Source organism: Oryctolagus cuniculus, chromosome 18, assembly GCF_051225735.1.
Source record: "Oryctolagus cuniculus isolate XC-2025 breed Fujian yellow rabbit chromosome 18, ASM5122573v1, whole genome shotgun sequence".
Classification (NCBI taxonomy): Eukaryota; Metazoa; Chordata; class Mammalia; order Lagomorpha; family Leporidae; genus Oryctolagus; species Oryctolagus cuniculus.
In genome coordinates, this window is record NC_142884.1 from 43,424,134 (window position 1) to 43,447,949 (window position 23,816).

At 52.3% G+C, this 23,816-nt stretch overlaps 1 long non-coding RNA gene across 1 annotated transcript; it reads left to right on the forward strand.

The window, feature by feature from the left end:
• Positions 1-1,308: 1,308 nt before the first annotated feature.
• LOC108178970 (uncharacterized) lies at positions 1,309-15,068 on the forward strand. The gene is made up of 3 exons (XR_016224996.1): positions 1,309-1,426; positions 12,487-12,573; positions 15,007-15,068. It is a non-coding gene; the product is annotated as an uncharacterized LOC108178970 (long non-coding RNA).
• The last annotated feature ends 8,748 nt before the right edge of the window (positions 15,069-23,816 follow it).

Below are 23,816 nucleotides of genomic sequence, written 5' to 3' on the forward strand. Positions count from 1 at the left end.
CCTTTAATAAGTTTTATTTGCTCTTTTTTATAGTTTTTGTTTGTTTTTGTTTTTTGTTTTTTGAAGGGAAGCCAGGATTTTCCTTCTTTTCTAATATTGGCAGCCAACAAGCCTACAAGAGTGGCGTCTCCCACATTCTGGTGTGTTCACATTTTAATTTTCATTCAGTTCAAATATCTTCGGAATTCCCTTTGAAATCCATCTTTGACTCATGAGTTATTTAGAAGTATGTTAATTTGGTTCCAAATATTTGAAGGTTTTCCATAGATCCTTCTGTTGCTGATTTTCAATTTTTATTTATTTAGTTCCATTTCATTTAAGAGACAGACAGACACATCCAGACAGATGAGATCTTCCATCTGCTGCTTTGCTCCCCAACCTGCCTGCAACAGCCAGGGCTGGGCCACGCTGAAGCCAGAAATCCAGGTCCCCCACGTGGGTGGCAGGGACCCAATCACTTGAGCCATCATCTGCTGCTTCCCAGGGTTTGCTTTTAGCAGAAGGTGAAACGGGGAGCAGAGCCATGGCCTAAATCCACGGGACTCAGGCATCCCAAGCAGCAGCTTCAAGACTGCACTGACCTGACTTTCTATTTAATCCCATGTGATCATAAAATACACTCGGTGTGACTTGATTTAATTTACTAAGTTTAATTTTAGTTTTAAAGTTAGTAAGAGGCCGGCGCCGCGGCTCACTAGGCTAATCCTCCGCCTAGCAGCGCCGGCACACTGGGTTCTAGTCCCGGTTGGGGCGCCGGATTCTGTCCCGGTTGCCCCTCTTCCAGGCCAGCTCTCTGCTGTGGCCAGGGAGTGCAGTGGAGGATGGCCCAGGTGCTTGGGCCCTGCACCCCATGGGAGACCAGGAAAAGCACCTGGCTCCTGGCTCCCGCTATCGGATCAGCGCGGTGCGCCGGCCGCAGCGCGCCGGCCGCGGGGGCCATTGGAGGGTGAACCAACGGCAAAGGAAGACCTTTGTCTCTGTCTCTCTCTCTCACTGTCCACTCTGCCTGTCAAAAAAAAAATTAAATAAAGTTAGTAAGAGTTTTTTGTTTATGAAGAATTATTACTTATAATTAATTTACTAAGATTTAAATTTACTAAGAGTCCTATTTGTTGTCCATGTCCATGTGTGCTCTGAAAAGAATGTGTGTTCTGTTTTGGGGTGAAATGTTCTATGAATGTCAACTTAAAAGGTTGTTTGGTAGTATTGTTTAAATATTCTATTTCCTTATTGATTTTGTGTTTGCTTTTTTTGCTTTTTCTTTTTTTCTCTTTTTTTTTTTTTTTTTGACAGGCAGAGTGGACAGTGAGAGAGAGAGAGAGACAGAGAGAAAGGTCTTCCTTCAACCCCCCAATGGCCGCTGCAGCTGGTGCACCACGCTGATTCAAAGCCAGGAGCCAGGTGCTTCTCCTGGTCTCCCATGCAGGTACAGGGCCCAAGCACTTGGGCCATCCTCCACTGCCTTCCCGGGCCACAGCAGAGAGCTGGACAGGAAGAGGAGTGACCGGGACAGAATCCAGTGCCCCAACCGGAACTAGAACCCAGGGAGCCGGCACCACAGGCGGAGGATTAGCCTACTGAGCCGCAGCGCCAGCCTGCTTTTTCTATATATCATTAAAGCCATTATTTTTATTGCAGTTACACCTGTTTTGTGGCATGTACTCTGAAACTCTTATATTGGCTGCATAGATATTTATGATTTGTGCTTGTTATGTGTTCTTGATGAATTGGCGCCTTTACCATTATGAAATGAGTCTTTACTCCACTAATACTCTTTGCTCTGAAATCTCTTATGCCTGATGTTAATATAGCTTTCTTTTTATTGGTGTTAGCCTGGTGTATTTCTCCATCATTTGCTGTTAACCAATTTCTGCTAGCACAATTGAAATAAGCAACACATAGTTGGGTCTCACATTTTTATCCAATCTGACGACCTCTTCCTTTTAGTTTGGCCACTTAGACCATTCATATTTAATGTGATATGATTAGGTGTAAATGCTCTTTGTTTTCTTTATGTTCCATCTCTTCTTAATTTTTTTTCTCTTTTTTTTTCCTTTTTGATTTACTAATTTTTTTACAATTTAATCTTATGTCTTCTTATGGATTTGTCATCCACAACCATTTGTTTTGGCATTTTAGTTGTTACCTTAGGATTTATAGTGTGTATATACATAAATACACATATTCACAGTGTATTTATGTATATACATAGCTTATTATAATAAGCTACCATCAAATGATTTGGTGCTATTGTACATGTAGTGTAGTAATCCTGCAGGATTAAACCACAGGCGGACGTGTATCTACCCTTTCCAATGCTCTTCATTCCTGCTATAGACCCCACCCATTCCAGTGTTCCTCTTTCTGCCTACAGACCCCGCCCATTCCAGTGCTCTCCATTCCTGCCTATAGACCCCGCCTTCTAGTGCTTTCCATTCCTGTCTGTAGACCCCACCTTCCATCTGATTTAATGTTCCTTCTAGTGAAGTCTGCCAGTATTGAATTCTTTTAGTCTTGGTATCTCTGAACAAAGTATTTCTTCCCCTCCACTTTTAAAAGGTATTTCCCCTAACTATAGAATTCTGGACCGCCAGCTTGTTTTTTTATTCAGTATTTGACAAATGTCACTCTGCTTCCTTCCCACATGCATCATTTCTGTCTAGTAATCTGCAATAATTTTCCCTTTTAAAACTGTGTATTTATTTATGTATTTATTTGAGAGGCAGAGAGAGAGAACTGCCATCCCCCGGGTCCCAGCCCCAGATGCCTGCAATGGCTAGGGATGAGCCGGGGTAGAGTTGAAGGCAATGGCCGGAACTGTGCCAATCCAAAGCCAGGAGCCAGGAGCCTCCTCCAGGTCTCCCATGCAGGTGCAGGGGCCCAAGGACTTGGTCCATCTTCTGCTGCTTTCCCAGGCCATAGCAGAGAGCTAGATCGAAAGTGGAGCAGCCGGGACTCGAACTGGTGTCCATATGGGATGCTGGCACCACAGGCAGCAGCCTCACCCGCTATGCCACAGTGCCAGTCCTGAGACACAAGGTTTTACCCATTGCACTTGGCTTTTTAAAACTCATTAGGTGCCAGGACAATGCTTGGCTGAGGGGGAAACTGCCCTGTGTCTCCCAGTGTCTCTTGAGGTTTCCTTCCAGGAGTGGTGGGGACAGAAGCTATTGTGGGGTCTGTGTGAGCAGCAGCTATTGTTCTTAGTCTCAATCCTTTAGTATGACTTTTCCCCTGCCCTTGGGGAGCTCCCCTGCACGCCTGCACTTTTCCATCCTCAGCTGGATATTGAGGGGGGACCCTCTGGAGCATGCTCTGGGCGGCTCTGTCCCCTCTGTGCTCTTCCCATAAACCCGGGCAGTCGAGGGCCCCTCGGACTCTCAGTGTCGTCTACTCCTCTTGCGGAGTCTGCTGGGCTCCTCCGTGTGCTGTGCCCAGGCAGTGAGCTTGGCCGGCTTCATGTACTTCCCTCTGTGCAGGGAACCCTGTTTTGTATTTGCCAGTTCCAGCCTCTCGCCTGCTGGTGTTTCACACATTTTGTCCATTCTTTTGACTGTTTAAAGTGGGAGACTAAATCAAGTGTCTGTTACTCCATTTGGGCTGAAAGTGGACATTCATCACTTCCTCTCATGTTAGCGGGGTCTCCACTGGTGAGGGAATGGTGCCTGGACTGGCTTCAGTCATCTGAGTGCCCAAGCACACGGCACATGCTTACAAAAATGGGGCCGCCCACGGGACAGAGCCTATGTTACCCCGTGGCTCATGGCTTTATAATTATTCATCTATACTACTCTTCCCTAGATGCACTTCCTGAGGAGTGGGAAATGTGCCTTGTTACTTTTGGGATTATTTCTGTGCAGAATTGGAGGTCTGTAAATGTTTGTTGAATGAATGAGTGAGGGAGGGATGTTGAACTGTTGGTAGGGCTACACGTAGAAGTGAAGCCCGAAGATAAGAATACTTTTTAAGGTTTTATTTATTTATTTTTATTTGAGAGGTAGAGTTACAGACATAGAGGAAGAGTCAGAGAGAAAGGTCTAACAGCTGCTGGTTCACTCCCCAGATGGCTGCAATGGCCAGAGCTGAGCCGATCTGAAGCCAGGAACTTCATCCGGGTCTCCCATGTGGGAGCAGGGGCCCAACCACTTGGGCCATCTCCACTGCTTTCCCAGGCCATAGCAGAGAGTTTGATTGGAGTAAGAGCAGCTGGGGCATGAGCCGGTGCCCACACGAGATGCTGGCACCACAGGTAGAGGCCTAGCCCACTGGGCCATAGTGCCGGTCCCAAGGACATTTCTAACAAACATCTTTGCAGAAGGCATGGGGCCTTCAGGACAAGGTTCGCTCAGGCTGCTGCTTCGTGGGAGCTGTAGACACCAGCACCTGCATCTGCCTCTATGGTGGGAAACACTTCTTTAACATGCTGTCACACACAGTGCCACTGTCACACAGTGCCTGTGTCACACACATGGTGCCACTGTCATGCACTGCTGGTGTCACACATGGTACCTGTGCCACACACAATGCCAGTGCCACACACAATGCCACTGTCACACACTGTGCCACTGTCATACACTGCTCATGTCACACACGGTGCTGGTATCACACATGGTGCCAGTGTCTCACGATGCTGGTGTCACACACACAGAGTGCTGTGACACACACAGTGCTGGTAGGATATGTCTGCAGCACTTGGAGGGATTTTTCTGACCTGATCTCATTGTGAAATAGCAGAAGAAGATATCTTTCCAGTCTATCTGTCCCCTTATTTTTGTGTTCTGTCAACTTAATCCTGGAGGGAATTTCTAAGGTTTAATTATAAATCTTTAGTGTTTAGTTTTAAAGGCAAATGGGTCTATTTTAAGGTCAATTTACTCATTTCTCCTCTTTTATAAAGAATGTAGAGTTGTGTCATACATCTACTGAGTTCCTCAAAGGTTCAAAAGCTGAGAGATTAGGGAGAGAAAAATATTATCACTCACCCACTGTCTGACTCTCAAAGGAAGCACAGCAGAGGGGTCTCGAGTGTCCTGGCGCTCTGCCACCTCCTTACAGCTGAGTTGACTATGCGACCTTGGGAAAGTCGCTCGACTTCTCCAAGCCTCAGTTTTCCCACCTGTATGTAGGATGATGTCATAATGGTACCTGCTTATGTCAATCCATGTTGCTTTTTTGTTTTGTTTTGTTTTAAAGCTTTTACTATGTAAGGATTTCAACAGTTTGCACACACACATGCACACACACACACAACATATAAAGTACTCTTTGAGAACAAGTTTTGCAGTTAATTCTCATAGTACAACTGATTAAGGACAGAGGTCCTACATGGGGAGTATGTAAGTGCACAGTGATTTCTTTTGTTAATTTAACAATTTACACTCTTATTTATGACGTCAGTGATCACCCAAGGCTCTTGTCATGAGCTGCCAAGGCTATGGAAGTCTTCCAAGTCCACAAACTCTGTCAGTATTTAGACAGGGCCATAAGCAAAGTGGAAGTTTGTCGCTCCCCGTCTTCGTGGAGGAGCGACACAAGACCCTGCGCTGTTCTTTCGTCTGCTCGGCCCTCCCCGGGTTTGCTGCTGGTTCTTCCCGGGTTGGCTACCGACCCTTCCACCTCCGTGGAAGGGCGGTTCCCCCTGCCACATTCCCCACTTCCGCGGGGGAGCGGCACACCGCCGGCCGGCTCTCTCGGGGGCTGCACAGGTGTTCCTTCAGATAGATGTTCCCCTTAGATGTTCCTGGTGCATGTTGTCTCTCTCCTCCTTTATAGTCCTCTTCCGCCAATCCCAACCCGGCTGCCCACACGCCGAGTACGCTGCTCTCCTGCAATCAGGAGCAGGATCAGCTCCTGGAGATCATCACTCAAGTTGGCAAGAGGCAGCTGCGTAGAAGCTGTTTTCTCCTCTCCCAGCGCCATGTTGTGGGAGAGCAGATGCATAGAATAAGTCTTAATTCGAGTAACTTAGTCTAGTCCGAGTTGCTCCCAGTTGCTCCCCACAGAAGTTCTATTCTCCCTTCAGAGAAAAGTACATCCTTCTTTGATGGCCCTTTCTTTCCACTGGGGTCTCACTCACAGAGATCTTTCTTGTAGAACATTTTTTTGCCATAGTTTCTTGGTTTCCCATGCCTGAAATGCTCTCATAGGCCTTTCAGTCAGACCAGGAAGCCTTAAGGGCTGATTCTGAGGTGAGAGTGTTATTTACAGAGATTATCATTCTATGAATCTTCTGTGTGGGTATCAGTCCACTCTGAAGTGTTATAATGAAACACTTGACGCCAGGTGCTTATTTGTAAAGAGGTTTATTTATCTCACAATTTTGGAAGCTGAAAGCCCAAGAGCATAGTCCTGCCTTAGTGAGGGCTCTGCTGGCCATGCCCCTTCCAGATGGATGCATCATGGGGGGCATGAGTGCGAAAGGAGGAGACTGCTCGGCCAGAGAGGGAGCCAGAGCAGGACAGGGGCCAGACTGGCTCTTTTTGTAACTGGTTCTCATGGAAAACTACTGCAGGTCCATGAGAACTAACAGTCCCCTCCCAAGGGCAGTGCCTCTAGTGACCTCCCACTAGGCTCCACTTCTTTTTTTAAAAAAGATTTATTTATTTAAAAGGCAGGGTTACAGAGAGAGAGGTGGAGACAGAGTGTCCACCTGCTGGTTCTCTTCTCAGATGGCTGCAGCAACCAGGGCTAGGCCAGACCAAAAAGCCAAGAGGAAGGAGCTTCTCCCAGATCTCCTATGTAGGTGCAGGGGCCCAAGGATGTGGGCCGTCTTCCACTGCTTTCCCAGGTGCAGCCAATGGCTTAACCTGCTATGCCACAAGGCCGGCCCTAGGCTCCATTTCTCAAAGTTACCAGCCCCTCTACACTGCCATCCCAAGCACCAAGTCTGGACTGTCTGAGCCCTGGCGGACAAACGTGGCATGGGAGGGAGACGGAGCTGGTTATTATTTGTGCAGTGCTACACAGGGCAGGTGCCCTAGCGCCTCGGTTTAGGAGTGAAATGTAATACACGAAAACAAAGCTTCGCTCCTTCTTTAACATTTTACCCAATCTGCCTTTTCCACAAAGTACAACTTCAATTCAGTTTTATCGAAATGCGTCAACTACAGCGGGCTACATTTTCAGAAATCAGCTGGATATTGAGAGGGAAAGAGCTGTTCTTAACTCCCTTTTCTAGATCTTCCATTTAGCCACAACATCTTATTGCCCTCACTTTTCTCACTTAATCCCACAGCTTAGCAAGCTTTTTCCCTTGAAACTTTACTTTCCCTTTAGTCCGAACCTTCTGCTTTCCTTAATTCAGTCTCCAGTTCTGCCTCTGAACTATGCCCTCTCCCAGCGGTTTGCTTCTGAGTCCTCCTGTCAGCCTAGGCGTCCAGGTCCTCTCCCTTCTTGGTTATGGAGCTATTCCCCGGGACACTTCAGCACTGCAGGTATCCTTTCCAGCTTTCCTGAGTTCATTTCTGACGCACCGTCCTTGTTGTCTGCACGCTCCAAGCCCAGGTGTGTCTGTGGCTTGCAGAATCTTCCAAAGGTACTGAACACAAACAAGGTTAACAGTTTCTTTTCCACTTTATACTTAGTGACCTATTTGATTATTTGTGTTTTCAGAATTTCCAGCTTGGCATCATCTGTCTGAGTCATTATTGTCCGAGCATCTCACTGTTCAGATTATTAAGTTTTTAACAAAGCTAAATTGGGAGCACCGATGTTGTGGCACAGGGGGTTAAGCCTCTGCTTTGTGACATCAGAGTGCCCATGGAGTCCTGGCTGCTCTGCTTCTGACACAGCTCCCTGCTAATGTGCCTGTGAAGGTGGCAGAAGGTGGCCCAAATACATGTGCCCCTGCCACCCACATGGGAGACCCAGATGGAGTTCCAGGCTTCTGGCTTTCAGCCTGGCCCAGCCCTGGCCATTGCAGCCATCTGGGGAGTCAACCAGCAGATGGAAGATCTCTGTCTCTTCCTGACTCTGTGTCACTCTGCTTTTCAAATAAAGTAAATAAATCTATTTTTAAAATGAAGGCTAAATCAGCAGTAAACAGTTGACTTTGTCTTGTAAATGCATGACCTAACCAATGTGCATTTTGCAATTGACATGGTTTTTTTCGGTGGTCTCTGCCTGAACATGCCATCTGTGGGGGCGCCTGCGCATGACGTCACAGCCCTCAGACACATTCGTTTCTGGCTGGGTGTCCGAGGCTCGCCAGGAGTTTACAGTAGCGAAGACGAGTCTGAAGCCCCGATCTCCTCACTGGCCTTATTGTACAGCCAGCCCCGTCCCGTCCGCCGCCAGCGGACCGGGCAGCCAGCCAGGGCGCATCACCAGCGCGCAGTGCGCAGCCCTCCGCCCACCTGCCCCACACTGGTGAACGAGAGGAAGGCACGGGCTCGGAGGGAGGCCGCCGCCAGCTCCCCACCACGCGGGCTCCGCCTCCTCACACAGCGGCCGCGTGTCAAAACACTGGCTTATCAGGAGGACTAGATGAGGCGGCGGTTAAACAAAGGCACACGGTGACCAGCCACCATTTCTAAGTGAATCCTGCCGCCTGATCTGGGCCTGACACTGGCCATGGCTGCTGCGATTACCGCCCGCGAGCCAGCAGAGGGACAAGACCCAGGCATGGAATCGTTGACTGCTTTGGCCTGAAATTATGCGTCCTGTCTTGTGCGTGTCTGCACGCGGGCACACCCCCACCGCCACTCCTGCAGACGGAAAGCTGTCTTCCCGGGGCGCGGGTTGCCGTTGTCTCCAGTCTGGCTTCCGTGTCGTCTACTCTGGTCCTCCTCTAGACCCATTCTCTAAATATTTAGAGAACTAAGAGGGTCTTTTATCTGTGTTTAGTAGTGGATTTTTCTGGCTCTTAAGACATTATCTTTTATAAGTCCCTAAGTGTTAGAAGTGGGAAAACCATCCTTCTTTTAAATTTAGCAAATAGCATTTATGCGCGTCTAAGCTTCTGCCAGATACACACTTACACTGTAATAGAAATACCGTGGAAAAGCAAACCGTACGCTTTTAACACTATCAGGCAGGCGCTCTCTCCCTCTTGTCTCCTCCCGAAGAGACGTTTAGAAGAATGAGAGGCCTCTCTGGGTCCGTGTTTATAAGCCTGGCTGGGGAAAAAAAATGTCAGTTCTTCTTCAGACTCAGGATCACCCTGAAATAAATGTGAACCTAAGCAATCGCTCAAGTGCTTTCTAAGCAACGGTTCCATCTATAATCACACACACATCCCCTTTTATTTAGTTAATGCCAACGAGAGCTCATCAGAATGCAGTACCATTTGCACGTTTCACATTTTTACTCAATCTGGAGTCCGGTGGCTGAGTAGGTAGCAAAGAGACGCAAACAAAATTGATTTCCTTATCCTCTTTGAATGCCCCTATATGTTGAGAGTAGGTGTTTTTAAGATGGGTGTGGGAGAAAACTCACAGGGCTGTACTGGCGAAGGACCAGGTGTGTGCTGGTTCAGGGATCCAGGCTGTGCTGGTGAGGGCCCCAGGGTGTGTGCTGGTGCAGGAACCCAGGGTGTGTGTGGTGCAGGGACCCAGGGTGTGTGTGGTACAGGGACCCAGGGTGTGTGTGGTACAGGGACCCAGGGTGTGCTGGTGCAGGAACCCAGGGTGTGTGTGGTGCAGGGACCCAGGTTGTGCTGGTGCAGGGACCCAGGGTGTGTGTGGTACTGGGACCCAGGGTGTGTGTGGTGCAGGGACCCAGGGTGTGTGTGGTACAGGGACCCAGGGTGTGTGCTGGTGCTGGGACCCAGGGTGTGTGTGGTACAGGGACCCAGGGTGTGCTGGTACAGGGACCCAGGGTGTGTGTGGTACAGGGACCCAGGGTGTGTGTGGTATAGGGACCCAGGGTGTGTGTGGTGCAGGGACCCAGGGTGTGTGTGGTGCAGGGACCCAGGGTGTGTGCTGGTGCTGGGACCCAGGGTGTGTGTGGTACAGGGACCCAGGGTGTGCTGGTACAGGGACCCAGGGTGTGTGTGGTGCAGGGACCCAGGGTGTGTGTGGTGCAGGGACCCAGGGTGTGTGTGGTATAGGGACCCAGGGTGTGTGTGGTGCAGGGACCCAGGGTGTGTGTGGTACTGGGACCCAGGGTGTGTGTGGTACAGGGACCCAGGGTGTGTGTGGTACAGGGACCCAGGGTGTGTGGTATAGGGACCCAGGGTGTGTGTGGTACAGGGACCCAGGGTGTGTGTGGTTCAGGGACCCAGGGTGTGTGTGGTACAGGGACCCAGGGTGTGTGTGGTGCAGGGACCCAGGGTGTGTGCTGGTGCAGGGACCCAGGGTGTGTGTGGTGCAGGGACCCAGGGTGTGTTCTAGTGCAGGGACCCAGGGTTTGTGTGGTGCAGGATGCAAAGATGAGAGTTTATTCTTGGAAAGTCGGAGCCACTTTTCTCCTTTGATGAGCCCTGGCTGGGGATGCAGTTCATGCGAAGGTGTCACATATTGCACTTGCCATGGGGTGAAGTATCAAACCATCACATCCTTGGGATGGAAACAATTAATGCAGAATGTATGTTTATAGAAAACATTTGATCATCCAGGGAAGTAATCCAGGCACATGGAAGAAAGATAGTGTGGGTGATGGAGTCAGTCCGCCTGGCTTCCAGTCCCAGCTGCGCCTGCTGTGTGACCTCAGGCTAGCCTCTCAACCTCTCTGAGCCTCAGCTTCTTCCTCTGTAAAATGGGTCAGGAACAGGGGCCGTAGACATGTTGTATTAAGTGACACAGTACCTCCTACACAACTCACACATAATAAGCATTAAGCAAATACTCATTCGTGTGGTTTCTGGTTTTATTCATTAAGAAAGGAGTTTTGCTTCCAAGATAGCAGAAGAAGTGGAGATGTTGTGGAAATCTTTGGTTTAAACAATGAACTCCAGCATGAAATGGGGCCCTACTGGCCACCAGGGGCCAAAGGGCAGCCAGAATATTCCAGCACAGACAATGGATTCATCTGGGGAAAATGTTTAAGGCACCAAGAATTTTTTTGCGTCTTTTTTCCCCTGTGATATAGACTAAAACCCTCCCTCCTCTCTGCATGTCGCACTGTTCTTGCTGCCATTCTCTTGCTCCGTGGTCTGGGAATGTTTTTTCTTTCTTAGTTTGGCTCTTTTTTTAGAACTGGTTGTGAATTCTTTCTTCTCTCACATAGACATATGACATGGGGGAGGAGGGCACGCGTATTTCCTACATTTTAGCTGGAAATCTACCTCTCCCTGGAGTAGGGAAGCCAGCAGGGGAGTTTTTCCATCCCCTTGCAAGTCTCTCTCAGCAGTGTGCCCCATGCACGTGCGTCACACATTTTGATCATGAGTAACGGGGAAGTTTCCCTAAGTGGGAGGTGGGGATGGACTTCAGAAACCCTGGAGGGCGTGCCTGAGCCCACAGGTGACTGGAGCCGCCTCTTCCCACTGTGTCTTTGGCAGGCGGGCTGCCCTCAAGCTCCAGGAACCCGCTTTGGCCATAAGCATGGGAGTCTGAATGAGCCCGACAAGCCACACCTGTCGGGCACCCTGAACCGTGACTGCGGCTACCTGGGTGTGAGTGCGCCGGCTCACTCACCCCGTGCTGAGGGAATTCCAAGGATGCCCTGTGAGCTGGGCCTGCGGTCACTGGAGGCGGTGGCCCACTTGCTCGTGTACCCTCTGCCGTCTGCTCGGCTTCCCTTGCCCATGTCACTGCTCCCCTTCCATCCCCAGGCTCCCTCCACCTCCCAAGCAGCACTTGCTCTCAGATGCAAATACATCCTCAAAGGCAGAAGGCACTCTACTGAGCCTGGTTTAGATTTTGCTGAAACCACTGTGGGCCCCAAATTAGCAGGGCATGTTTTGTCAGGCCCGTGCTTCCATGGGTTTGAAATTGCACCTACTCAAAGCCCAGTTCCCGGTGGGTGCAGATCTGCCAGGGTGTGTGTGGCCTGAGAACTGATGGTGATGTGGCCCCAGAACCACTGCCACCCCTCCTGTCCCTCAGCCTTCCTTTTGCTGGAAAGCTGGCTTGTGCTGCAGGGGGCGATGGTGGCAGCAGCAGCTGGCATGCTGGGACATGGATGACATGATGGTGGATGGGGAGCAGATATGTGGTACCGTGCTAAGGACATGGCTTGGGATGCCTGCATGCCATATCTGAGTGCCTGGGTCCATGTCCAGACTCTGCTCCTCATGTGCTCCCTGGGAGGTGGCAGGTGATGGCTCAAGTGGCTGGGTCCCAGCCACCTACATGGGAGACCCAGACTGCACCCTGGGCTCCTGGCTTCAGCCCAGCCCAGCCCTGAGCATTGGAATTTGGGGAGTCAACCAGCAGATCGAAGATCTCTCACTCTGGCTCTCGCTCTCACTCTCTCCCCCTCTCTGCCTTTAGAATAAATAAAAATTTTAAAATCTTAAAGTGGGTGGGTTTCAATAAATGCCCCTGCATGCTTCAGCCCCCTCTCTTCAGAGACCTCTCGGACACATGCTTTGCTGTTTTCCAGAACCAGCCAAGGTGAGCTGCTCACCATACCCACCAGTGCCTCCAAGAAAACACCTGCTTCCCGGGTTTCCCACTGATGGGAGAAGAGGTTGGTTTCTGCAGACCAGCCCATCCTTGGTCAGTCGGAGCCAAGACTGCACGTGTAGCCAGGCAGAGCTTTTAAAAGCATGTCCCCACCATATTCTACATTTCAGTCTCGTGCCTGTTTCTTCTTTTTCGTTTTGCTTTATCACCTTTGTGATGCGCTAATGCCCGAGACACTGGCTGAAGCTTAGCGGAATCTGTATCATGGAGTATTAGCATTCCAGCAAACATGCAATCCCTGTAGCTGACAATAAATTTGATTTTGCACAAGTGGCATTCCTTTATGCTTTGCTCATAAGGCAATCTCTCAAGTGTATCTTTTTTTTTTTTTTGGAGACACACACACAAATAGTCTGGCAAAGTAAAAATGGGTTACATGATGGGTTTTGTGCTCAGCAAAAAGAACTTGGACCAAGCAGAGACGCTGATGTTCTTATTTACAGAGGCTGCCGTCTGGGAAATTAATACCTGCTGTTGCGCAGTAATTAGGAAAATTTAGGACCCCTAGCGCTCCAACATCTTGCATTAAAGGTTGTATGTCATTGGTGTTCCCAGGAGAATTCACTTGATTTCTGTCATTAATAACAGGCATAAGCCAGCGAGCAGTAGAATATGCATTACATTGAATCAATTGCTATTTGTATTCATTATGCATGTCCTCCATTTTGGGTCATGAAAAATTGAAAGACCATTACAAGTAGAAAGAGCATCATGGATTACAAATGATGTAACAGGAGTGGAAGTGCTATTAATTGGTCAATTGTGCCCGTCAGTACATTTAAAGTGATTAAGGCAGAAAGATTAGAAGGGACGGGAATGTGCACGGGAAACAGAAGCCCAGAACACATGCGTCCTGCATGCCCAGATATATGTGGCCAAACCCAGTGACATCTGTTCCAATACAGCCGCTCAACAAATATTTGTTGAGCACCTACCAAGTGCTCAGTGTAGCAGAAAACAAAATGAATGAATCCCCTGGCTTCGGGGTCTTATATTCCAGTAGGGACAGGAACTATAAAATGGAGAAGTCAAGATGTAGACCGTCCTCAACTTACGACAGTTCCACTTACAATGGTGCATCTTCCCAATTTTTCAACAGATGGGTTTGTGCTTTGATCTTTCCCCAGCTGGCAATATCTGGCACCGTGCTGTGGATCCTCAACAGCCACAGCTGCCAGGGAGCCCCTCCGTCACAAGGAGAAGTGACCTGTGGCCTGCAGCACACTGTGTCACCAAGCCAGGATGATGGACAGGGTGCTGTGTTCAATGCATTTTCCTCTTGTGATGTTTGCAAGTTACAGCAAGTTTATAAGCTGTCCTGCCGTGGAAAGTCAAGGAGCATAATTACAATTGAGGTTTTTTTTTAAAGTTTTATTTTATTTATTTGAAAAACAGAATTAGAGAGAGAGGTAGAGCCAGAGAGAAAGAGTTCTTCCATTCTGCTAGTTCACTCCTCACACGAATGCAACGGCCAGAGCTGAGCTGATCCGAAGCCAGGAGCCAGGAGCTTCTTCCAGGTCTCCCACGTGGGTACAGGGGTCCAAGCACTTGGGCCATCTTCTACTGCTGTCCCAGACCATAGCAAAGAGCTGGATCAGAAGAGGAGCAGCCAGGACTAGAACCAGCGCCTATATGGGATGCCAGCACGGTAGGCCGCAGCTTTAACCCACTGCGCCACAGCACTGGCCCCACAATTACGGTTTATCTTAAGTGAAGTTGTGATGTTTGACCCAAAAGAATGACTTCCCAGGACTAAAAAACTCACTCCATCAGTTTTTCTAACAAAGAGTCTTCAAAAACATCATAGAAAATGTGTATCGTGAGATTTTGCACTAAAATAGTTTTACCTTTCAATTCCATTTTCCACAAGCTTTTTGACGTGTCCTGTGTGATCAGCCCCTTCCCTAGTAGCAGTGCCGTTACAGTGAAAATTGCTCATAGCATTTGCTGTCACCCGAACTCCTTAGCACGACGTGCAAAGCCGGGCACGGTCAGGTCCCTGCCGTGCACACCAGCCAAGTTCTCGGACAAACAGCCTTTCTATTACTCAACCTTCCAGCCCCTTCCTGCCCCTGGACCTGAGCTTTTGCTCCCTCTGGGCTTCTCCCTGGACATCCCTGGTAGATCCTCCTGCTCTGGTTTGCTCAGCACGCATGTCACTACCTGAATCCCAGGCCACGTGTTCGCTTGTTTCTTGTCTCCGTCCTGCCTTTGAAAACAAGGTCCATGAGATCAGGCACATGTCACTGGGATTCAGGGCTCATTCCAGGGCACAGAGCAACACCTGGTGCAAGCAAGAGGCCCCATGACCCCAAATTGAATGAACGAATGGGTGGATCAATCAGTCAGTCAACTAACCAGCCAAAAATAAGTCTAAAGAACTTCACAGCTTGGTTTCTGCTTTGGTATTCATGGAGCTATTTATACATTTTTCCAGGAAGCCACGTGGAAGAAATGGGTGTTTATCCTGAGCAGCACTCTCGGCAGCAGTTAGGTAACGTTGATATTTGTGCTGTTTTGCTTCCTTCATCTATACCGTGTTGCTATGCCTCTCTAAATAGCCTGATATTTCTTTTGAATGTATTGAGCTGTTTGTATTGACTGAGTGCCATAGTGTGGTGTCTGAGCGTTAGCAAGCTGTGGATTGCGGGTGCAGGGCGAGCCGCGGAAAATCAGTGTGACAGCAACAGCAACACAGCTGCTTCAGACTCGCTGCTACTCCACAGCATCTGGGACATCTAGCAGGACAGGGCCAGAGTTTAGGTTCATTCCAGCTGTATCTGGAGCAGACTGGCGCCCGTCACATGCCAGACTGTGACAGGGGCTAGGGGTACCTGCTAGAGTGAACAGAAAAGCTAGTAGTAAACGCCAGTGGTTCCAACACGCCCAAACACAGCTGGGGGGTGGGTGATCACATAACCAGAGCCCAGGCCCCATCCCAGGCCATCCCAGGCAGCATCTCTGGGCCTGGGACGTACACATTCATTCATATGTTTCTAAGCTCCAGAGAAAGCTCACGGGCAGCCAAGGTTGAGACCCACTGGTCTTGTAGATGTGTGGATGCCCACAGAGCAAAACCCCAAAGCAGTGGGACAAAGGAGGAGCCAGAGAGCACTGACAGTTCCACCCGTGCCCCACGGCAACTCAGGAGGTTACTTGGGGGTGAGGAGGCCCAGTGACCCCGTGCCGCAGTGGGTACTGTTGCCCCGATTTGTCACCATCCACTGATGAAAAGTGACGGGGAAAAGGCCAAATCGTGGTTTTAAGTGATGGTTTTTCTACACAGAGCCAGGGAAATGGGCTTCTTTTTCCATATAAGCCAGGAATAGGATGTTGGCTAAACAGAGCTGCTTTCTTAACTGGTAGACTCCAGAGAAAGGGAAATAGGAGAATCAGCAGGGTGATCAGCAAAGGGAAGGAGTTACCGTGTCCTCTGTGATTGTTTGGAAGGGCCTGGATGTCCCGAAGTGTGGCTGCGAAGGTGCCCACGCCTTTGATGGGGCCGCTAAGATGTCCACCCCAGGAGAGGTGCAAGTCCTCCCGGGGAATTAGCTGGGGTTCATGGTGCTCAGCTGGACATCGAGCTCTGCTTCCCGCCCTCCCCCCGATTACAGGTGAAAAGAACGGGAAAATGAGAAGGGCTACATCCTCCTGCAGAGTAGTGCTTCTGATGTGCTGGGAACGATTCCTGGCTTTCGTCTGGAGATAAAAGAGCCATGTTGGCGATCCTGCAGTCACCTCCCAGGAGGAAGCAAACCAGCTCTGAGAAAGTCCGGATGGAGTCTGGGACCCTCACACACGAGCCACGTGGGCTCCGGCGGAAGCTGCCCCTTCTTCCCACGAGGCGAGTGCCCAGGCAACCTCCGACACCCGGAGGAGCAGCGTCCAGGTCTCCAGGTGCCCGTCCCCCTAGCTGCCTCCTTGGATTTCACCAAGGATTTCACCGGTGATGGCCTGCTGCGATGGTCACCATCTCAGAGAAGCCTCTTCCCTGGGAACAGCTGCAACCAGCAAGGTCAGACCTCAGGGAGACCCACCCGCTGCACCTGCGTCTCCCCGAAGCAGCGGTCTTCTGCCCCGGCTGCACCCTGGTGTCACGTGGGCTGCTGGAAAAATGCCAAAATCTGAGCTCTGAGCCTGGAGACCCTCACCAGGGAGAGGGGGGACACGGATGTGGCCTGGCAGGGCTCCTGCAGCCGGGCCGGGCAGCATGCTCCCAGATCAGTGATGCTGGTGGCCGAGGGGAAGGACTCGCCGTGACGGGAGAGGCTGTATCAGTGAGTCCCCTGCACTTCCTGTTTCTCGCCCTAGAGCTGGCGTGGAGAAGGACAGGATCCTGACGTCCTGCTCGGGGAATGCCCAGCTTCCAGGTGCTGAGAGGCTCTGCCAGCAAACAAAGCGAGTCCCTGAGAGCAGGTCAGGATGTGGGCGCAGTGGGCCTGGGGCTCTGCCGCCAGAGAGAGCCAGCTGGGAGAGCTCAGGGGTCCCAGGGGACCTTCAGAGCAGGACAGTGGGGAAGCGCGACAGGAAGCCGGGCCAGGGTTCCACGGAGGCGGCGTCCTGGCCGCAGCCTGGTCTCTGCAGAGCCTGGCAGCACAAACTGACCCCACCCCCACCCCACGGCCAGTCAGAGCAGTTGCAGGTCTCTGCACTGCACACTGGGGAGTCACTGCGGACTCTGGGATTCCGCGAAGTCCCGGGGAGAGGGAGGGCTGTCCGCAGCACGGGGAGGTGTGTGCCCAGAGCTGGCAGGGCACCAGGGGTTCCAGCATCTGCTACGTCCACAAGGAAGCTTTGTATCCTCATCTAGTAGCTTGGCACCCCCTTTTTTAAAAAAGATTTTTTTTTTTATTTTAAAGCCAGAGTTACAGAGACAGGGAGGCAGAGAGAGAGAGAGAAATTTTCATCACTGGTTCACTCCCCAGATGGCTGCAACAGCCAGGGCTGGGCCAGGCTGAAGCCCGAGCCTGGAACTCCATGCAGCTCTCCCCCGTGGGTGGCAGGGGTCCAAGTATTGGGCCATCTTCTGCTGCTTTCTCAGGTGCATCAGAAGGGAGCAGGATCATAAGCAGAGCAGCTGGGTCTGAACCGGTTCTTATAGGGGATGCCAGCGTCACAGGCAGCATCACAGCACCCTGCACCCCGGAGTTCTGTCGACACACCTGCACTGCCCTCCTCCCACTCACTGCTTCACTCCCAGTGCCATTCCTGGTTTCCTTGTCGCGGTTGTTTTCTGTTTCTCGTTACCTTGGGAATGGGAAGTCTGGGAGGTGAGGAGGAGGAAGAGGATGTGACTGAGGGAAGTGAGACAAAGGGGCCTCTCTGACTCTGACCTGGGCATCGGTTGGGCTCCTAGTGGTGGCCAGAGATCAGGTCGCAGCCAGAAGGCGCCCCCAGCCTGGGAGCTGCCGCGTCACAGTCAGAAGTCTGGTGGCAGGTGCACCAGGGTCGGCTCTGTCACCCAAGGCTATCAGGGCTCTTAGTGGCTGCTCTGCCACTCGCCTCGGCTTCCCTCAGCCCTGTGGCAGGGCTGCCACAGCCCAGCACCCTCTCCGAAACCTGGCAGGGAGGGCCTGGCTTCCCCTCATGCCTCTTTCTCCCATCAGAAAGGGAAGTGCTGCCGCGGCTCAGCCACAGATGTCACTCAAGAGAAGGTTTGCTCAGGGTGGCACCACCTTCGCATCTCTGAGTCTAAGGGAGGCTGGGGAATGAGTGGCTGGCATGCTGCCTGCTACTGCCACTCACTGCCACACGGGGGAGCTGCTGATTCTCCCATCACCCTCGCAGACCCTTCTATGCCCTCTCTGCCTCGCCCCCTGCCCCATGCCCCACGTCCCCGGATTGGCCCACCCCCTGTGCCCTGGGATTGCCGCCTGAGCTCAGCCAATGGAAGACACCAGCAGGAGCTGAGCACGGCGGGGGCGGGGTTGGTTCTTTCCCGCTGAAGGCCACAGCCATCCACGGAGGGGGGGGGCAGACACCACCCCTCCCGACCACCCAGGGCGCACTGCCTTTCCTGTGCCTCCCCTGCTCTTCACTGTGGAAGTTTCCAGATCTGTCGAGAAGTCAGACACAGCCCTAGTGAGCCTACGACCCCTCGGCCAGGCACACTTCTGATTAATATTTTGCCACAGCGCCTCAGTGGACAGATATAAATAGATAGGTAGGCAGATAAATAATTCACGGAGCTGTACCATTTGGGTTTTTCCTGAACCATGCGAAGGCTTTAAATATTTTGACATTTCACCCCTAAATACCTCCACATGCATCTCCTAAGGCTAAAAACATCCTGCCCCCAACACCTCAAAATTAACATCCATTCAATAATATCACTCGTTCTATTTGTCCTTTAAAAATGTTTTCTTGGTAAGCTCTGATGTGTGGTAGTGTTTTGCTGCTGGCAGAGTCCTTAAATAATTAAACATGATTTCGGTTAATACCACAGCCACCTTCTAAAGTCATCATCTCCCTCCTCTAAGTGGGGAAAATAAGAATCAGAGAGGGTGAGTGAGCCAACAGGGTCACACAGCTGACGAGCAGCATGGCTGGGAGGCATGGCTTCCAACCCTGAACCCACACACCAGGCCCAGCCCATTCTTGCCAGAGCGCTCGGCGTTCTAGAACCTAGGCCCCCAAACGTGTCTCTCGTTTTCCCCTCTAACTTTCTCATCCACCAAGAATCACTGCAGCTTTGTCAGTGATCCCCTAGGTGTGCCTGTGCCTGGTGTGGGAAAGCGTGATTGATGATGTGGTGCCCTCCCCTCCCCCTCCTCCTCTCACTCCTCCCCTCCCCCTCCTCCTCTCACTCCTCCCCTCCCCCTCCTCCTCAGCGGAGGAGCCTGGCCAGCCCTGCTCAGCAATCGAGGGAGCAGGTGTCCTTGAGCCCAGCAAGGGCAGAGCCCACTTCTGTCCATCGACATCACGGCCGCCCTCCTCCAAGCCGACTTAACGCTTGCTGGGAAAAGGTAGCAGCCCCTTGCCTGGCCCCAGAGGCTTCGCCCCTCCTCCACTCAGCAGCCAGGGGCCCCAGGCCACACCCGCGCCCTCCAACCTGATCCCTTCAGTAGTGCTCCCCACCTGGGAATACGAGGCTGCTTCCAAAAGTTCAAGGAAAATTAAATTTAAAGATAAGCTTATTTTGGTGCAAAAAAACCCCAAACTCTGAAATGCATAGTTTTTGTTTTTTGTTTTTAGGGGCTGGCGCTGTGGCTTAGTGGGTAAAGCCGCTGCCTGCAGCGCCGGCATCCCACATGGGTGCCGGTTCTAGTCCCAGCTGCTCCTCTTCCGATCCAGCTCCCTGCTAATATGCCAGGGAAAGCAGTAGAGGATGGCCCAAGTCCTTGGGCCCCTGCATCCGCGTGGGAGACCCAGAAGAAGCTCCTGGCTCCTGGCTTCAGATTGGCACAGCGCCGGCCATTGTAGCCATTTGGGGAGTGAACCAACGGATGGAAGACTGTCTCTGCCTCTGCCTCTGTGTCTGCCTCTGGCTCTCTGTAACTTGGCCTTTCAAATAAATAAATAAATCTTTTTTAAAAAATATTTTTTTATTTGACAAGCAGAATGACATAGAGATGGAGGCAGAGAAGGAGGGAGAGAGAGAGAGATCTCCCATCCATGGTTCACTCCATAAATGACCTCAACAGCTGGGGCTGGGCCAGGCTGAAGCCAGGAGCTCCAACCAGGTCTCCCCGATGGGTGCCAGGGCCCCAAGTATTTGGGCCATCTGCTGCTTTCCCAGGCATATTAGCAGGGAGCTGGATCAGAAGCGAAGCAGCCAGGACTTGAACCAGGGCCCATATGTGATGCTGGCATTGCAGGCTGCTGTTTAACCCTCTGTGCCACAAGGCCATCTCCCAGGCACAGTGTTTTTCCTAATACACATTTTTCAGAGTTTTCTGAAGACCCATCATAAAGCACAAGCCCTCTGCCCTGTCTGCTGTGGCCTCTGCAGCCGGCCCACCTCCATCCCTGCTGACCTCGCCGCCTCTTCACGCCGTGCTCCCCGCCCTACCCCAAGGTCGAGCCATCCCTGCCTCATTTTCTGCAATCCTGCCCAGCTCCTCCTCCAGGCCTCTAGACCTGCCTCCTTCTCCACCTGCCACGCTCTCTCCCCCAATTCCACCCTGCATGCATCCTTCAGCCTCAGCTCAGGACCAAATCCTGGGCCCTGGGCGGACCCCACAGACTCTCACCTCTGCCCTGTCTCCACGCCGCCCTCAGCATCTACACCTGGGTGCTCCTGGGTGGGGGCTTTCTCATCAGTCCCCTCCTGCTTCCTCTTTAGGAGCAAGGAGGGGCCCCAGCCCCTGCCACCATCCCAAGGCACGACCCTCCAGAGAGGGTGTGAGGCCCAGTGTAACCTTCTCCCTGCACCTGCTCTCACTGCACGCGGCCCTCCGTCCACCCACTCGCGGCTTTCCCGATTACCATCGATTCTGTCATCAAGTATTTATCGAGCATAATTCCCCACGTGGCATTTTGCTGCTCACAGGTATACCGTGGTGAGCAGATTGCTGTCCTCGGGGAAGTTACCCGCAGGGCGGGAGAGGCTGAATCTCACGGGCAGACAGATACATGAATGTCGGGCTGTAGCCCGGGGGACAGAGCTACAGAGGACACTGAGAAGCCGGGATGATGGAGGAAGTGGGGGCAGAGTTCCCAGCCCAGCACCAACCTCCCTCTCCCTGCTGGAAGAATCCCAGCTGCTCCGTCTTCCCTCCCGGCTCACACACGCGGAATCTCAGAAGAAATTTCCCTCACCCCCAGCTCAGGGCTGGCTCCAGCCCACGCAAGTGCAGTGCTGCCCCCTTGCCAGGAGGTGCAGGAGACAGCAGGGGCCCGAGTCAGGTCAGAGAGACCCAGGAGGGCCCCCAGGAGCAGACCTGGAGACAGGGCTTCCCGTGCTGGGGTTCCTAAGGGGATGCCCCGGGGACCAACGAGCTTCATGCGGTTTGTCCCCTAAGGTCGTGTGCTGGAACCTTGATCCTCCGTGGTGGTGCTGAGAGGTGAGGGGACCTCTCAGAGTCGGGGCCTGGGGTTGGGGGGATCCGTGAGTCACAGGGGACCCTGCCCTTGGAAGAGGTTAAGGTGAGTGCTTGTGGGGCCTGCATCGGTTCTCAGAGTGAGCTGTTCCAAGAGACCCCGACCCCGAGGCCGCACTGGGCCTGTCCATCCTGAGAAGTGACCTCCTCGTCCCACTCATTCTCCTGCCGTTGGGATGCCGTCCCCCATGAGGCCAAGCCAGAGGCAGCCCTCAGTCTCAAACTGAACCTCCGGGACTGTGGGCTACATACACCTCTCCTTACCACAGTAACAACATGAGCTACCCCAGCGCGCTCCGAGGGTAGCAGAGATAGAACCCGGGAGGGGCTGGGGAGCCCAGCGCAGGAGCGGGGCAGCTGCCTACTCCCTGGTTGGGGGCTGCCCCAGGGGACATGAACACCAGGCACCTCCTGCCCCAGGATTAGCACCTGCTGACGCCTGAAGCTGGCTGGAGGCTGCACTGGAGGAATGGGATGGGGGCAGGGGGACCCCATCAGTGTGGGGCACTGAGAGTGTCCACTGACGTCATTAACCCTCAGGCAAACAGCAGAGCCTGGGCCACCTCCTGGTCCAGAGACTGCCCGCACGCGCAGCCTTCCACAGCCGGAAGTGCCTCTGCCTGCACAGAAAGGCCACGGAGCACCCCCATGCTTATTGAAACAGGGGGGAAAGGCTTTTGCATTTCAAAACTATTATTGTACTTCACTAGGCTCCCCGGGGCCTCTTGGCCAACATTGAAAGCCAGAGCCTAACCTGATTAATCAACTATTGATCGCACAGCCGTGCACCGTGTGGAGAGGAAGACCACCCATACCATCTCCTGTTTACGTCCCTGGGAAGACGGAGGCTCCCCCAGCAAGTGTGGACAGAAAGCTTGTGTCGGCACAGAAGGCAGCAAAGCCAGTGCTTCTGGGATTGGGCCGCTGCTCCTCCATTGGGTGGCTGACTCCGAGAGGGGCTCCCGGCCACTCTGCGATATCCGCGTTTACAGCGTGTAAGTGGGACACGTGAGGCGGTAGGGGAGCGGCTGTGGGCGCCCTGCTCCCACTCCCCGACTGGGAAGGGAATGCAAAAGTAAACAAATCTGGGAGAAGCGTCAGTGCCGTCAGGAGTCTGGTGCTAGCCCTTGCCTGCTTCCTTTTTCTGTTGGTTCACCCCCTCAATGGCCGCTACGGCCGGCACCCTGCACCTATCGGAAGCCGGGAGCCAGGTGCTTCCTCTTGGTCTCCCATGCAGGTGCAGGGCCCAAGCACTTGGGCCATCCTCCACTGCCTTCCCGGGCCACAGCAGAGAGCTGAACTGGAAGAGGAGCAACCAGGACAGAATCCAGTGCCCCAACGAGGACTAGAACACAGGGTGCCAGCATCACAGGTGGAGGATTAGCCTAGTGAGCCATGGTGCCAGCCTGAGTATGTCTTTAAAAGGGCGGGGGCACAGTAGGCTGAGCTTCTGCCCATGGAACCAGCATCCCATGTGGGCACCAGTTCGTGTCCCAGCTGCTCCTCTTCCAATCTAGCTCTCTGCTATGGCCTGGGAAAGCAGCGGAGGATGGCCCAAGTGCTTGGACCCCTGCACCCATGTGGCAGACCTAGATGAAGCTCCTGGCTTCAGATGGCCCTGCTCTGGCTGTTGCAGCCATTTGGGGAGTGAACCAGCAGATGCAAGATCTCTCTCTCTAACTCTGCCTTTCAAATAAATAAATCTTTTTTAAAAAGGATTTTATTTATTTATTTGAGAGGTAGAATTACAGACAGAGAGATGGCCACAAGAGCCATGGCTGGGCCAGGCCAAAGCCAGAAGCCTGCAACTCCATCTGGGTCTCCCACATGAGTGCAGAGACCCAGGCACTTGGGCCAGCCTCTGCTACTTTCTCCAGCGCATCAGCAGAGAGCTGGGTCGGAAGCCGAGCAGCCAGGACTCAAACTGGTGCTCTAATATGGGCCGCTGGTGTCGCAAGCGTAACCTGCTGTGCCACGATGCCTGCCCCCTAACTTCTGTTTCTGGTTCGTGTATGCTTCCAGCAAGTTGAGATGTCAACACAGCTCCACGAGGCTCCCGTGGCACATCCGTGAACAGGGCAGGCATTCTAGTGGGCACTGGGGTAGTAGAGGGAGTCAGTCAGTGGCATACGGTGGAAGACAGAAGGCAAGAATCACCGTGCGAGGAAGCCTCCCCTGGGAAGGTGGCTTTGAGCAAAGCCTTGTC